The sequence below is a fragment of the Myxine glutinosa genome, chromosome 11 (assembly GCF_964187855.1).
Source record: "Myxine glutinosa chromosome 11, kmMyxGlut1.1, whole genome shotgun sequence".
In the NCBI taxonomy this organism is placed as follows: domain Eukaryota; kingdom Metazoa; phylum Chordata; class Myxini; order Myxiniformes; family Myxinidae; genus Myxine; species Myxine glutinosa.
The window spans coordinates 1,995,053-2,011,094 of record NC_136271.1 but is presented as its reverse complement, the minus strand read 5'-3'; positions in this window follow the sequence as shown (position 1 = coordinate 2,011,094).

Genomic DNA, 16,042 nt, shown 5'->3' with positions numbered 1-16,042 from the left:
AAGTGTTTGAGAAGCTGCCTGAAGGACCAGAGAAAGCCATTCTTCAATTCCATGCTTTGACCGGCACAGACACTCCTTCATTTGTATATGGCCATTCCAAAAAAACAGCATGGGAAATCTTTAAGCATCACTTTGACCTTCTTTTGAATGTTGGATTGGGTGAACTGACAAGTGATGCTATGAAACAAGCAGAGTGTTTCACGTGCAAGATGTACAAGGTTGCAGTGGATTCACTTGATGTGGCCCGCCATATGCTCTTTGCTCGCACTGACGGTCCAGAAAAGTTGCCACCAACAAGTGATGCCTTCAGTTTCCATATGCAAAGAGTGCACTTTCAGGTGATGGTGTGGCGACAGGCAAATATTGCCATACAGAGACTGCCCAAACCAGAAGATATGGGATGGCAAATTGAACAGAATGATCTTGTACCCATCCTTATGTCTTTGGAGCCAATTCCCCGAGCTTGTTTGGAAATTATTCATTACCGATGCAAAATTGGCTGCAGGAACCTCCGGTGCAGGTGCAGGAAAGCAAAACTTCCTTGTACTGGACTATGTACCTGTGCTGATGTTAACGAAGACCTCACATGCATAAACCAAACTTAAATCTGAAGACCTGCATAAACGTCTTGAATTGCATATGTAGAGTAAAATAACGACACAACTATTGAATGAAATGTGAAAAGTTATCATCATGGCCAGATTTTTGGCAGAATAAAAGTGGATGTATTACTCCAAGAATTAATCTTTTGATGGCTTACAAGTTCTGATATATTAGAAATCATACCTGTTTCACCATTGTGGCCATCTTGAAATCCAAGATGGTGGCCATAATTAGAATTTATTTTGGCTTAATCAACTTTCTTGTCCCCAGAAATGTGGGTATAGTCACCAAAATCAACTTTCTACATTCTTTAGTAGCTGAAATATATACTTTTTAGTGTGAATTGGCGGCCATTTTGAATTTGGTCATTTTGGGCATGTTAACTTCCAAATTCAGCTTGGCAACATTGTGTTTTGGATTCAGCATACAAAAACACATAGAAAAAGATATGTGGCCGACTTTCTCAAAGAAACGCGCGTGGATTCATTGATTGGCAACTTTTGGAAATATCCGACCAGTCCACTTTGGGATCAAAGTCGAATTCAGGCTTTTAAGACGGTGAAAGAACTGTTATCCTCTTCAAGGGTCCCAGCATTCTTTGATACAAATAAGGAGACAACCGTGAGTGCCGATGCTCGCAGCTATGGCATCGGAGCTGTCTGTGTACAAAAGCAGTCTAATGGGGAGTGGAGACCTGTCTGTGTACAAAAGCAGTCTAATGGGGAGTTGAGACCTGTCTATGTACAAAAGCAGTCTGATGGGGAGTGGAGACATGTCTTACTACAAAAGCAGTCTAATGGGAAGTGGAGATCTGTCTGTGTACAAAAGCAGTCTAATGGGGAGTGGAGACCTGTCTGTGTACAAAAGCAGTCTAATGAGGAGTGGAGACCTGTCTGTGTACAAAAGCAGTCTAATGGGGAGTGGAGACCTGTCTGTGTACAAAAGCAGTCTAATGGGGAGTTGAGACCTGTCTGTGTACAAAAGCAGTCTGATGGGGAGTGGAGACGTGTCTTACTACAAAAGCAGTCTAATGGGAAGTGGAGACCTGTCTGTGTACAAAAGCAGTCTAATGGGGAGTGGAGACCTGTCTGTGTACAAAAGCAGTCTAATGGGGAGTTGAGACCTGTCTTACTGCAAAAGCAGTCTAATGGGGAGTGGAGACCTGTCTGTGTACAAAAGCAGTCTAATGGGGAGTGGAGACCTGTCTTACTACAAAAGCAGTCTACTGGGGAGTTGAGACCTGTTTATGTACAAAAGCAGTCTTATGGGGAGTTGAGACCTGTCTTACTACAAAAGCAGTCTAATGGGGAGTTGAGACCTGTCTGTGTACAAAAGCAGTCTAATGGGGAGTTGAGACCTGTCTTACTACAAAAGCAGTCTACTGGGGAGTTGAGACCTGTCTATGTACAAAAGCAGTCTCATGGGGAGTTGAGACCTGTCTATTTTGCATCACGCACACAAAGTTCTGCAGAAACCAGGTATGGACAGATCGAAAAAGAATGCCTTGCTTCGGTTTGGGCCTGCGAAAATTTTTATCAATACCTGTGAGGGCTACAGACCATTAGGTTGGTCACTGACCACAAGCCTTTCATGCCATTAATCACCAATAAAGACCTGGGTCAAGTGCCTTTGAGATGCCAATGCCTTCTCATGCGTCTCATGCGGTTTAATGTGGTGGCAGAACACATGCCAGGCAAGTCCATGGTTGTTGCCGATGCATTGTCTCGTAGTCCAGGCAAGTCCATGGTTGTTGCCGATGCATTGTCCCGTAGTCCAGGCAAGTCCATGGTTGTTGCCGATGCATTGTCCCGTAGTCCAGGTAAATCCATGGTTGTTGCCGATGCATTGTCCCGTTGTCCACTCCCAGCACCTGCCTCAGACCGCGAGTTGTCAGAAGAAGTGGACGCATACGTTCATGGAGTCGAGGCAGGTTTTCCAGCATCCAAGGGAAAGTTCGATGTCATCAGAGATGCGTCCAGGCTGGATCCTGTTTTTCAACCTGTGATTGACCACACTATCCATGGTCGGCCTCAGTACATGGATGACCATCCGGATATAGTCGATCCGTACTGGGAAAATCGTGGGCATTTGTCCGTCTACGAAGGACTGTTATTTTATGACTCGAGGATCGTCATACGAACCAACATGAAGGTGGAGATGTTGGAAAGAATTCATGATGATGGACATCAGGGAGTGACGAAGTGTCGACGCCGAGCCAATGATTGTATTTGGTGGCCCTGTATGAGTAGGGACCTCAAGGACTATTTCAGTAAATGTGATCATTGTATCAAGTACCGGCGGCTCAAAAGCGAGAGCCTTTAATCCCTACTCCCCTTCCGTCTCGTCCATGGGAACGGATAGCGGCCGATATCCTTGAGTTTGACAAGAAACACCACCTGCTCGTGGTGGATTAGTACTCCACATTCAACGAGCTCATATACTTACCGTCTCTCACAGGTGAAATGCTCATTCATAAGATGAAGTCAACCTTTGCTCGTTGGGGCATTCCTGATACTCTCATCTCAGAAAATGGAAGTCAATTCACGTCCAAGGAGTTTGCAAGATTTGCTGAAAGATATGGCGATGAACATGTGACCGCAAGCGCAAGGTATCCACAGACCAACGGATGTGCTGAAAAAGGTGTTCACATTGCAAAAATGAGCCTGCACCAACCTGATCCATACCTGGGGCTGAGGTCTCACCGTGATACTCCTCCAGGTTTTAGCCCTGCACAGGTGATGCTGGGTCGAAGTTTGAAGACAACTATGCCGACCTTGTCCCAGAATCTTCGACCAAACACAAACAAGATCGACCCTGATATCGTGAAGAGCAACGATGGCAAGGCCAAGGAAAGAGACGCTTACGACTACAATCGGACACATTCCCCTCAGATTCTCCCTGATCTTCAGGTCTGTGAAAAAGTTAGAGTAAGAACAGGTGATCAATCGACATGGGAACAGTTGTGTACGACCTATTCCACCCCGATACCTGAAACTCCTCGCTCGTATGGTATACACATTGGTGACAAAGTTTTTAAAAGGAACAGACGCCACCTCTACCTGATACTTCCGTATCTTCTTCATCTTCCGCATTGCCATGCTCAGAAGATGTTCGTGAAGAGCCCGAGGATGAAACTCCAATTGATATCGGAACTGAAGGCTCTGAGAAATCTGCCGAGTATAAAACTCGCTCTGGCAGAAAAGTTAAACCAGCTGAAAGACTTGATCTTTAATTGAAGCGAGAAAGAGGCTCTGGGCCAGAATAATGTCCTGGATTATTTATACCAAATACGAAGGACGGGTACTCCATCCTGATGGTGTCGCTCAGTTTGCTTTAAAGTTTGGTTCGGTTTTTGTTGTTCTGATATGTGGTCTAGTTTGATACTTTAGAAATATCCGTTTAGAAAACATTTTGTTGTGCTTTGTTCTGCTTATGAGTAATAAGTTTGATACTTTAGAAATATCCGTTTATTAAACATTTTGTTGTGCTTCGTTCTGCTTATGAGTAATTGGTTTGATACTTCAGAAATATCCGTTTATTAAACATTTTGTTGTGCTTTGTTCTGCTTATGAGTAATTAGTTTGATACTTCAGAAATATCCGTTTATTAAACATTTTGTTGTGCTTCGTTCTGCTTATGAGTAATTGGTTTGATACTTCAGAAATATCCGTTCATTAAACATTTTGTTGTGCTTCGTTCTGCTTATGAGTAATTGGTTTGATACTTCAGAAATATCCGTTTATTAAACATTTTGTTGTGCTTCGTTCTGCTTATGAGTAATTGGTTTGAAACTTCAGAAATATCTGTTTATTAAACATTTTGTTGTGCTTCGTTCTGCTTATGAGTAATTGGTTTGAAACTTCAGAAATATCCGTTTATTAAACATTTTGTTGTGCTTTGTTCTGCTTATGAGTAATTAGTTTGATACTTCAGAAATATCCGTTCATTAAACATTTTGTTGTGCTTCGTTCTGCTTATGAGTAATAAGTTTGATACTTCAGAAATATCCGTTTATTAAACATTTTGTTGTGCTTTGTTCTGCTTATGAGTAATTAGTTTGATACTTCAGAAATATCCGTTTATTAAACATTTTGTTGTGCTTCGTTCTGCTTATGAGTAATTGGTTTGATACTTCAGAAATATCCGTTCATTAAACATTTTGTTGTGCTTCGTTCTGCTTATGAGTAATTGGTTTGATACTTCAGAAATATCCGTTTATTAAACATTTTGTTGTGCTTCGTTCTGCTTATGAGTAATTGGTTTGAAACTTCAGAAATATCTGTTTATTAAACATTTTGTTGTGCTTCGCTCTGCTTATGAGTAATTAGTTTGATACTTCAGAAATATCCGTTTATTAAACATTTTGTTGTGCTTCGTTCTGCTTATGAGTAATTGGTTTGATACTTCAGAAATATCCGTTTATTAAACATTTTGTTGTGCTTCGTTCTGCTTTTGAGTAATTGGTTTGATACTTCAGAAATATCCGTTTATTAAACATTTTGTTGTGCTTCGTTCTGCTTATGAGTAATTGGTTTGATACTTCAGAAATATCCGTTTATTAAACATTTTGTTGTGCTTCGTTCTGCTTATGAGTAATTGGTTTGATACTTCAGAAATATCCGTTTATTAAACATTATGTTGTGCTTCGTTCTGCTTATGAGTAATTAGTTTGATACTTCAGAAATATCCGTTTATTAACATTAACATTAACATTAATATTAACAAAATTAACATTTTGTTGTGCTTCGTTCTGCTTATGAGTAATTGGTTTGATACTTCAGAAATATCCGTTTATTAAACATTTTGTTTTGCTTCGTTCTGCTTATGAGTAATTGCTTTGATACTTCAGAAATATCCATTTATTAAACATTTTGTTGTGCTTCGTTCTGCTTATCAGTAATTAGTTTGATACTTCAGAAATATCCATTTATTAAACATTTTGTTGTGCTTTGTTCTGCTTATGAGTAATTGGTTTGATACTTCAGAAATATCCGTTTATTAAACATTTTGTTGTGCTTCGTTCTGATTATGAGTAATAAGTTTGATACTTCAGAAATATCCGTTGATTAAACATTTTGTTGTGCTTCATTCTGCTTATGAGTAATTAGTTTAATACTTCAGAAATATCCGTTTATTAAACATTTTGTTGTGCTTCGTTCTGCTTATGAGTAATTGGTTTGATACTTCAGAAATATCCGTTTATTAAACATTTTGTTGTGCTTCGTTCTGCTTATGAGTAATTGGTTTGATACTTCAGAAATATCCGTTGATTAAACATTTTGTTGTGCTTCATTCTGCTTATGAGTAATTAGTTTAATACTTCAGAAATATCCGTTTATTAAACATTTTGTTGTGCTTCGTTCTGCTTATGAGTAATTGGTTTGATACTTCAGAAATATCCGTTTATTAAACATTTTGTTGTGCTTCGTTCTGCTTCTGAGTAATTAGTTTGATTCTTTAGAAATATCCGTTTATTAAACATTTTGTTGTGCTTCGTTCTGCTTATGAGTAATTGGTTTGATACTTCAGAAATATCCATTTATTAAACATTTTGTTGTGCTTCGTTCTGCTTATGAGTAATTGGTTTGATAGTTCAGAAATATCCGTTTATTAAACATTTTGTTGTGCTTCGTTCTGCTTATGAGTAACTCGTTTGATACTTTAGAAATATCCGTTTATTAAACATTTTGTTGTGCTTCGTTCTGCTTATGAGTAACTCGTTTGATACTTCACAAATATCCGTTTATGAAACATTTTGTTGTGCTTTGTTCTGCTTATGAGTAATTGGTTTGATACTTCAGAAATATCCATTTGTTAAACATTTTGTTGTGCTTCGTTCTGCTTATGAGTAATTGGTTTGATAGTTCAGAAATATCCGTTTATTAAACATTTTGTTGTGCTTCGTTCTGCTTATGAGTAACTCGTTTGATACTTTAGAAATATCCGTTTATTAAACATTTTGTTGTGCTTCATTCTGCTTATGAGTAACTCGTTTGATACTTTAGAAATATCCGTTTATTAAACATTTTGTTGTGCTTCGTTCTGATTCTGAGTAATTAGTTTGATACTTTAGAAAAATCCGTTTTTTAAACATTTTGTTGTGCTTTGTTCTGCTTATGAGTAATTGGTTTGATACTTCACAAATATCCGTTTATGAAACATTTTGTTGTGCTTCGTTCTGCTTATGAGTAACTTGTTTGATACTTTGGAAATATCCGTTTATGAAACATTTTGTTGTGCTTCATTCTGCTTCTGAGTAATTAGTTTGATACTTTAGAAATAACCGTTTATTAAACATTTTGTTGTGCTTTGTTCTGATTATGAGTAATTGGTTTGATACTTCAGAAATATCCGTTTATTAAACATTTTGTTGTGCTTTGTTCTGCTTATGAGTAATTGGTTTGATACTTCAGAAATATCCGTTTATTAAACATTTTGTTGTGCTTCGTTCTGCTTATTATTACGTGCTCCTCCCCAAACCCCGGCCACGGTGTACCTCCGAGCCCCGAAAGGAGTCACGGCAGAAAGATGTGCTATTTTGTGTGCCAATGACCAATGGTGAAACCACACCAATCAATAGTTACCAAAACCAAGTATTGTATTAAAACCACACAATAATAACAAGTAACGCACGTACAAAAAAACCTCACTTGCACAGCAAACACCATATAATTTCTATGATGGTACCACCAATTTCCTGAATCAATAACTCACGGTATTCCCACGTGAGCAATCGGTAACATCCCCCAAAGTCACTGTGTCACGATACCAGGCCAAAGTCGATCCCCTTGGCTGTCGCGATCACAAGAAAAGGTCATACTGAGACCTGAACCCTTGTGTAAATCTCAACTCAAAAAAATAAAAAATAAAAATCATTTCCTTCTCTGTTCTCATTCGTTTATTCATTCTTATTCGTTCGTTCGTTCTTCGACCACGTGTTTCTCCCCCATTTCCCCAGATAGTTTTCACTCATTAACCTTCAATGTTTACACTTTCCCCTCAAGTTATGTATTCCGTCATATTTTATAACACCTTTTTCTTCTTCTTCTTTAAAAGGCTGCTTTCGACTTGCTCACCAAATCAATTCATCCCAAAAAAAAAATCCATCTCCTATAGTGCCTTTTTTCTACATTCCCTAAACTCTCCTGCACTCCATCCTCCATCCAGCGTCCTTAAACGTATTTTTAACTCGAAGGTCACAAGAAACTCATTTTGCAATAAATGTTCGTTTCCCATAAATCGTACACTTTCAAAAATCCAATCTCACCCCTCCCCTCCAAATCTTCCCCATAACCCCTCCCCTCCAAATCTTCCCCATCACCCCTCCCCTCCAAATCTTCCCCATCACCCATCCCTTTCAAATCTCCCCCCTTGCCCCCTCCCTCCTAAACTACCCCCTCACCCCTCCCCGCCAAGACGCCCCCTAGCCCCTCCCCTCCTAGACTCCTGCCTCACCCCTCCCCTCCAAATCTCCCCCATATCCCATCCCTTTCAAATCCCTCCCCTTGTCCCTTCCCTCCCAAACTCCCCCCTCACCCCTCCCCTTCAAATCTCCCCACCCTCATTGCTTCTCAATTTCCCCCCTCTCACTCCCCCTCCTCAAAGCGTCCTCCCCACTTCTTCCCCCTTCAAACTCTCACCTCAATCTCCCCCAACCTTCTGCCTCGCTCTTCCCCCTCCTCAAATAACACCTCATTGTGGCTCACCCAATCACCATCAAACCTTTTGTCCGCCCCATCCTTCCCTTTCTCCGAGCTATTCTGAAATCTCTGACACACCTTCAACAGCTCTCCCTACCTCTTCCACCTCTTCCACATCTTACCCTACCCCTCCTCCCCCCTGTTCTGTATCTGATGCTCCCCCTTCCTCTTCATTAACGGTATGGACCTCAAACATCCGGGGCCTTCGTTCAAACTTAACTGATCTCTCCATACAGGTTGCTTCTGTCAAACCAGACGTGATCTGCTTAACAGAAACTTTCCTCCTTTATGATGTCTCTGATTCCATAGTATCTCTCCCGGGCTACTCCCTCCTCCGGTATGATAGACCTGAGCCTCGTCCTGGAGGCGGGGTTGCTATCTTTATCAAAAACTCTCTTCCTCACTCGCCCTGCACTGCACTCTCTCCACCTCACCCCCAGGAATACCTCTGGCTACGGCTTCCCCTTCGCTCCCACCCCTTGTTCATATGTGTGTTGTACCGTCCACCAAACAGTGATGACTCCATCTACATCTCGCTGTCTGATGATATGGACCAACTTCTATCTACTCATCCCAACTCTCTCTTCCTCATATGTGGTGATTTCAACTGTCATCATGCCAGTTGGCTGGGTGTGGGTACCTCTCTCACCAGCCATGGCTCCTCAGCAAAGGACTTCTGCGACTCACTGGGACTGACACAATCTGTCAATTTCCCGACCCGGATCTCAGTCAACGGAACATCTTCTCTTCTGGACTTGGTTATGACTAACTTCCCTGAAAATGTCTACTGCTCTTCTTCTGCTCCGATCGGATCATCTGATCATGTCCTTGTTAAAGTGGACATCTCTCTGACCATCCTCAGGGAGCCTGCTCAGCGTCGACGAGTCTGGCATTTCACTCAGGCCAACTGGCACGGTCTTCAAGCAGCCATCAATCATCTGGACTGGTCTCCCATCTCTACCACCTCTGACATCAACTCATCCTGGGAATTCTTCCAAAGTAAATTGCTCTCTCTCATGCACAGATTTATCCCATCTCGTCTTCAATTGTCATACCCTTCCTCCTGTCCATGGTACACGGAATCTTGTGGTGAGGCTGTTGCCCAGAAACAACTTGCCTTCGTCTCCTGGAAAGCAAATCCAACGGAAGGAAATCTCATTTCCTTTCACAAAGCCCGAAACAAGTGTGTGTCCACCCTCAGGAGAGCCAGGAAACAATATCTCTCCGTTCTCAAGACCGAACTCTCTTATCTGTCTCCCTCTTCCAAATCCTGGTGGCGTCTGGTCAAATCCGTTTCTGGTGTTTGTTCCCCCTCAATCCCCTCCCTTACCTCAAACGGCTACACAGCTGACTCCGCAAGTGAAAAAGCTGAATGCCTCAACTCTGTGTTTGCCTCTAAATCTTGTGTCCCAAACCCATCCCTCTCTGTACCCACCATACCCAGTCGTACCCTGCTGCTCCTGGACTCCGTGTCCTTTCCTCCTGACAAGGTGGAAAAGTTTCTGTCAACCCTCGACTCTGATTCTGCAACTGGACCCGATGGCATCAGCCCACGGGTCCTAAAATCCTGCTCTGCTGCTCTATCTCACCCTCTCTCTGTTCTCTTCACCCTCTCTTTTGCTCAAGGTCAACTGCCATCTGCTTGGAAATCAGCCAACATCACCGCTTTGCACAAAAAAGGTGCAAAAACAGATCCTAGCAACTACAGACCAATCAGCCTTCTCCCAATTATCAGCAAAGTCATGGAATCCATCATTGCTTCGGATATGAAATCTTTCCTCTTCTCCAATGGCTTGATCTCTGATCATCAATTTGGTTTCAGACCAGGTCACTCTACTCTGGACATGCTGCTTCTGCTGTCTCAACAATGGATGGAGGTCCTCAATGCCAAACAGGAAATTAGAGCTGTCTCCCTCGACATATCATGTGCCTTCGACACGGTCTGGCACCCCGCTCTGCTCACCAAAATCTCCTCCTTTGGTATCCATGGAAATCTCCACGCATGGCTGGCGGACTTCCTCTCTAGTCGTCGTCAACGTGTGGCCCTGAATGGGTTTCTCTCATCTCCTCTTCCTGTTCAGGCTGGAGTTCCCCAAGGCAGTGTTCTGGGCCCCGTGCTTTTTCTGGTCTTCATCAATGATCTCTCTGACTCTCTCGAAAATCCTCTCTATCTCTTTGCTGATGACTCCACTCTCTGCCGCTCCATTCCTCTTCCCTCAGATCGGCAGTCTGCTGCCTCCTCACTCTCTGAAGACCTGGACAAAATCACAGACTGGTCAAACAAGTGGACCATGTCTTTCAATCCTGACAAATCTCACACTCTTACTATGTCTCTCCGAAAAGATCGACTGGACAACCCTCCCATCTACTTTCTCAACAATCCTCTCCAAGAAGTTCTGTCGCTCAAGATTTTGGGTCTCACTATCTGCCATGATCTTTCTTGGGAAAACCACATTTCCAAGCTGGCCTCCAAAGCCAGTCGCCGACTGGGCATCCTCCGTCGTGCGAAGTCCTTCCTCGGCACACCTGAGCTCCTCACCACATACAAGGCTTTCATCCGCAGCTCAATGGAATACTGTTCTCCCCTATGGGCCGGTGCTCCTGCCTCACACCTAGCTCGGCTTCACGCTGTTGAAACCAAAGCTTTCAGAATTATTGGAATCTCCCGCGATGAAGCTATCTCTGAGGGCCTTTCACTCACTCACCGCAGGCAGGTAGGTGGTCTTTCTGTCTTCTACCGACTCCTCTCTGGCCTTGCACCCCCAGCTCTCTCTGTGCTCTGTCCCCCAAATATTCCTACAGGTCGCACAAGATCTGCCAGCAACCCTCTGATGGTTAAACTGCCGAAATCTCGGCTCTCTGCTCACCTTCACTCTTTCATTCCTCTTTTCTCCCGCCTCTGGAACAAACTCCCTCACTCCCTTCAATCCCACTCCTCCCTCCAGGTCTTTAAAACAGCTGTTCACCACCATCTCTTATCTTCCCCCATCCAAAACCTTGATCTTTTCTACCCCCGCTAATTCACCCCAGATCCACCTTGTTTGAAATTCCAACTTCTTTCCTGGAAGTCCTGGCAGTGTCCATATGTTTTATACCTCTCCCACCGCCCCCTTCCCATGCCCCCCCCCCCAAAGCCCTCGCCCTCTCTCAGATCTCTCGATGTCTCCATGTCTCTCGGTCCCTGCTCTCAAATGTTGTGTTTGTGTCCTTCCCCCTCTCTCCCCATCTTGTCTACCGCTCCCTATGTTATATGTTTTATGTGTCGGTTTGTCTTTCTGTGTGATTAATGTTCGCTCTTTCACGAGCCTCGATCTTGTATACAAAAAAAAAACAAAAAAAAAAAACCCAGAACGGCTCACAGTCGGCGCTGCAGAAGAGCCACTTGGTGAGGTGTCGGGCCGACGTCGGTCCGGTAAAAGTTCACCCAAAAGGCGACTGGGAATTCACACCTTCGGTTCACCAGACAATGACGCTGACATGAACGATCAGCGGCTCCCAAGCGGAGAACCGCGAAGAACCGCGAGTTCCCAAGCGAAATCCACGACACACACGAGAACCAGGCGAAGGGCTGGAGCGAGGTGAAATGACTGGTGCGAGGTGAAATGGCTGGAGCGAGGTGAAATGACTGGTGCGAGGTGAAATGGCTGGTGCGAGGTGAAATGACTGGTGCGAGGTGAAATGGCTGGTGCGAGGTGAAATGGCAGATGGGCCGGTAATGGAGGCGTACTTGCTCTCCAGCGATGATTCACTTTCAGAACCAAAAGCAAAACCCGTCACGCAGGTTTATTATCAAAGCAATAACGACACTGTCACAGGAATCCCTTTCCCGGGGAAACCAATATTCGCTCATGACCAATGTCCACCAGCGTCCGCTCGACACCTCAAAGCAGATAGGCCTTCCTTTCCCGATCTCACTCAATCCGCTTGCCTGCCGCTTCTTCTTCTTCCGTTTCTGCCCTCACCCATCTCTTTTTCCTTCTGAGACATTATTTTTACCTTTGAAGACAGTTATCTCCATTTCACACTCAAACTGTAACAATAATAGTACGTGAAACTAAAAATGCTTCAAGTGGATGACAACCACAAAAACGGAAGTGACGAATCCGTAACACTCCACACCCTCAAGAAGGAAAGTTTGAACATAGTGAAAACTTTTTTTTTCATGCAAAAACCCTCTTTAACAAGCAAAAGTAAAACTCACACCCAAACACTACCAATCAACCGATGGCTGATCAACTCACGTGAGCAACAATAATTAATATTACCCAGAAGAAAGCAACAAAACTTCCAACGACATTGTCCCTGCCCTTTACATGCTCAATTTCCAAGTTAAACTCCTGCAAAGCCAAACTCCATCTCATCAACCTCTAATTTTTATTTTTCATTTTTTGAATGAAGGTTAAGGGGTTGTGATCAGTGAAGAGTTTTATAGGAAAGGCAGTAGTTCCCAGATACACCTCATAATGCTGAAGCGCTAGCAGTGAGAGCAAGGGTCTCTTTTTCCACGGTGGCATAATTTGCCTGTTTGTTAAACTTTCTGGAGTAGTAGCACACCGGATGATCCACGCCATCACCATCTTCCTGTAATAGAACTGCCCCAGCCCCCACATCACTTGCATCGATGGCCAACTTGAAAGGTTCTTGAAAATCCGGGGCTTCTAGGACAGGAGAGCTCATTAATATCGCTTTGACGTGGGCAAAGGCAGCCTGGCATTTGTCATCCCAAACAAACTTGGTCTCTTTCTTCAGCAAATTCGTTAAAGGGGCTACCACATCAGAAAAATTCCTGCAGAACCGCCGGTACCAACCAGCCATACCCAAGAATCTCATAAGCTCCTTCTTCCCTTTTGGAACTTGGAAGCGATCAATAGCTTCTATCTTAGCTGTCACTGGTTGCACCTGACCCTGACCTACTACATGGCCTAGGAACACCACCTGTGCTTTTACAAACTCACTCATAGATAAGTTGATGGTCAACCCTGCCTCGGTCAGTTTCTTGAAAAATGCATGAATTTGTTTGATATGATCTTCCATGGTCATAGTGTGGATGATGACATCATCCAGATAAGCCTCCACCCCCTCAAGGTCTGCAATAAGCTTATTAATCAGCCGTTGAAACGTAGCAGGCCCGTTTTTCAATCCAAAGGGAAGAACCTTGTACTGATACAACCCATTTGGTGTGATTAAAGCTGAGACTTCCTTGGCTCTATCAGAAAGAGGAATCTGCCAATACCCTTTCAGCAGGTCAAATTTAGTTACAAATTTAGCTGGGCCTATTCTATCAATACAGGCTTGCTTCGATCTCTCCACAGCATCGAAGTCCTTTCCAAGGGTGTGGTGCTGATCGGGCCGCCGTGGTGTTCGCATTACAGCCCGACTGAATATCGTCGTTTCGTGGCTGCTTTCCGCCGCCGAAATCCAGCACGGCTTGGGCGATTCTGCCCCTGTTTGGAGAACACCCAGCGAGGCCTTCATCGGGGCCGAGCGAGCAAGGCTTCCGCTGCCGAAATCCAGCGCGGCTTGGGCGATTTTGCCACTGTTTGGAGAACACCCAGCGATGCCTTCATCGGGGTCAAGCGAGCAAGGGTGTGTCGGGACCTGGTTCGCGCCATTGACCGAGTGGTTCGCACCAACCGGAGATGTTTTCGGATGACGTGCTGATGTCCTTTGACTTCGCGCCAGGCTCTGGGCCGACCGGGCCGACGTGGTGTGTGGTGCTGATATTTTGAGAGGCTTGATTTAATACCCCAACCTCTCAACCCCACCTCCTTTTCTGCTACCCCACCGTTATTATTTGCTAGTATTTTTAGTGAAAGCCCACAATATATTATATCCTTATATATATGTGCACATTATATATATGTGCTTATATAGATATGGACTTCCGCTTCCGGTCCGCTCGAGCAAGGAGGCTTGCTTCGATCTCTCCACAGCATCGAAGTCCTTTCCAAGGGTGTGTTGCTGACCGGGCCGCCGTGGTGCTGACCGGGCAAACGTGGTGTGGTGCTGACCGGGCCGACGTGGGGTGGTGCTGACCGGGCCGCCGTGGTGTGGTGCTGACCGGGCTGACGTGGTGTGGTACTGACCGGGCCGACATGGTGTGGTGTTGACTGAGCCGACGTGGTGTGGTGCTGACTGGGCCGACGTGGTGTGGTGCTGACCGGGCCGACATGGTGTGGTGTTGACCAGGCCGCCGTGGTGTGGTGCTGACCGGGCCGCCGTGGTGTGGTGCTGACCGGGCTGATGTGGTGTGGTGCTGACCGGGCCGACGTGGTGTGGTGCTGACTGGGCCGACGTGGTGTGGTGCTGACCGGGCCGACGTGGTGTGGGGCTGACTGGGCCGACGTGGTGTGGTGCTGACCGGGCCGACGTGGTGTGGTGCTGAACGGGCCGCCGTGGTGTGGTGCTGAACGGGCCGCCGTGGCATAGTGCTGACGGGGCCCCCGCAACCGTGATGCCCCCCCAACCCCCCACCGCCCCCCCACACCCCCCAGAATTTCCATGTTTTAAACGTTTCCCAGTGTGTACCCTGGATTAGAATAGGTACACCGTATCCCTGCGTGTCGTAAGAGACGACTAAGAGGGTTGGCGTCAGGAAGGGCATCCGGCCATAAAAACATTGCCTCAAAAAGAGAACCATGACAATTACAACTACATGTGGGCAGGGTACAGCCCGAAGTGGAGATCGGTTTCTGAGGTTTGGGGCATGGAATGTAGGGACAATGACCGGGAGATCAGGAGAAGTGGTGGAAGTATTGGTCAGAAGAAGAGTGGACATATGTTGTGTGCAAGAGACGAGATGGAAGGGAAGTGGTGTGAGAATGGTGAAGGGTAGGCAGGGACAGAAATACAAGTTTGTGTGGCAAGGGTGCCTGAAGGGTGCCAAGAGTGCCATTCAGGTGAATGGTGTTGGTGTCCTGTTTTCTGAGGAGTTTGTACAGAGTGTGGTGAGTGTGACTAGAGTGAGTGATAGGTTGATGATGGTGAAAATGATGATTGGAAAGCTCTTGGTGAACGTCATCTCGGGATATGCTCCGCAGGTTGGTCGGAGCGATGAAGAGAAGGACAAGTTCTGGTGTGCGATAGAGAAGCTGATGGAAAACGTGAAAGATGAGGAAGTTGTTGTGGTAGGAGGAGACCTAAATGGACATGTGGGAAGGAGTATGGATGGTTTTGAGGGAGTTCATGGGGGTTACGGATATGGTGTGAGAAATGGAGAAGGTGAAAGGATTTTGGAGTTTGCTGATGGAGCTGATTTGTTGATTTGTAATACTCAGTTCCAGAAAGAGGATAATAAGCTTGTTACATACATGTCAGGTGGGTCGACGACAACCGTTGACTACCTGATGGTGCGTCGGCGAGATAGGGGGCACCTCCGGGACACAAAGGTGATCCCGGGGGAGGAGGCTGTTTCACAGCACCACTTGGTTGTCTGCGACATAAGGGTGAAAGGTGCGAGGAGAGCTCGGCGGGTGAAGTACCAACCGAGAATGAAGGTGTGGAGGTTGAAAGAGGTGACAGTAAGGGAGGCATTAAAAGAGAGGCTGAGTAGGGTAGAGGATGATGTGGTTGAGCTTGAAAGTGGTTGGATGTCAATGAAAGCTAGTCTATTTGGAGCCGTTGGTGAGGTATGTGGATGGACAAAAGGACCACCGAGGCACTCGGAAACATGGTGGTGGGATGATGAAGTTGGAAAGAGGATTGACGAGAAGAGGAAGAAGTTCAAGGAGTGGCAGAAG